This window comes from Nanorana parkeri, unplaced genomic scaffold, assembly GCF_000935625.1.
Source record: "Nanorana parkeri isolate BGI_ZX_2015 unplaced genomic scaffold, ASM93562v1 scaffold10, whole genome shotgun sequence".
Lineage (NCBI taxonomy): Eukaryota > Metazoa > Chordata > Amphibia > Anura > Dicroglossidae > Nanorana > Nanorana parkeri.
This window is the reverse complement of record NW_017306278.1, coordinates 4,457,325-4,458,991: the sequence shown is the minus strand read 5'-3', so window position 1 is coordinate 4,458,991 and position 1,667 is coordinate 4,457,325.

Here is a 1,667-nt window from a genome sequence, read left to right as displayed (position 1 = left end):
GCCGAGCGGTGCCTGCGAGCCGATTGGCTGCAAGGCTCTTGTTACTATGAATGGACTGTGCGCTGATTGGTGGAGAGGATAGCACCAGACAAACTGGGTTGAACAGTGATGCAGCAAAGCTGGAATGAGGGGGTTTAGCTGGGAGACACAATGACCCAGTCTGTAAAACTAAAAGACAAAACAATGCACACATTCTAAATGCAATAAGAGGAAATATTTATGAAGAGTGGAGCAAAACTGCGTATACAAACCAGAGAAAGTGCAAATGCTAATTTTAAAAAAGAAAACAGTTAGTTGCTATGGGCAACAGAGTCACTTTGTGCACATCTTTATGCACGTTAATGACATTCCATTCAAATAGGGTTAGCATGGCAGTCGCTTTACTCCATGTTAAGCCGCTTTGCGCACCCCACAAAAAGGCCAGTGCAGTGTTTGCTTTACGCCATGTTGGGGCGCTTCAAGGCGTTCGTGACATGCAGAATTCGGGCAGCACTTGCTTACACCAGCCTGTGTACATCATGCACGTGTGTGATGTCATCATGCACGGGTGTAATGACATCACACACACTAAACTGCCGGCGGCCATCTTGGTGATGGACGCCGGCACAGAGGGGAGGGGGTATACCTTATCCTGCCGGGTCCCCTTCTCTCTCGTGCAGCTGTGAGTCATTTGGGTGTCACCCCCTCTGATGGTGTCACCCGGTGCAGGCTGCAACACCCGCACCCCCCTTGTGATGCCACTGCAGTTTACTTTTCCAAGAAATAAGTTCTTCTTTTGCAGGATGAATTTAAGAATTCCCTCTTCCTGATATATGAGTGTGCCTAGGCACTCCTGTGCCTTGAGACTTAGGCCTCATTCACACGAGAAACAGCTGCGTGCAAGGCCGTATTGGGCAGCTCATGGAAAGGACAGGTGCTGCGTGTGATTAGTGCGCAGCCCCCGTCCTTCTCTATGGGAGTACACGGCCGTACGCCGCTCTATGTCCGTACTCGTACGCTGACAGGATGGATGTACGGACCTGCACTGTACGGACCTGCACTTGGGGGTGAGCTTAGGGCGGCGTAAGGCCGCATACTCCCATAGAGAAGGACAGGGGCTGCGTACAAATCACACGCAGCACCTGTCCTTCCCAGGAGCTGCCCCATATGGCCGTGTACGCAGCACGGAGCTGTATGTGCCGGCTTTTTCTCGTGTGAATGAGGCCTTATAGCTGCATATCTGCAGTGTGAGATCTAAGGCACTACTGTCTCTGATTGCTATTCTCAGGAGATTTGGGGTGAGATTTGAGATGAGGAATTAAAGCCAAAACTGTGCCAAATCAGTCCCCTGCAAGATTTGCCTTTATCATGAATTCTTCCTAAAAAATAGCAGTGTGCTTTCTGTGGCTAGGCAGTGTCATAGCTTCATATCCACAGTGTGAGATCATCTAAGGCAGCTTTTCTTAGCCAAGGTGCCGTGGCACCCTGGTGTGCCTTCTGGCTCCTTTAGGGGTGACTCAACATTTTGTGGTAGTGGGACTGTGATGTGAAAGGGGAGGAAAGAAGACTGCAGTGAAGGGGGCTCTTGATGTAAAGGAGGAACTCTGATGTTAAAGGGAGGGGGGACTCTGATGTGAAAGGGGGGCTCCTGATGTGAAAGGGGGGCTCCTGATGCAAAGGATGACTCT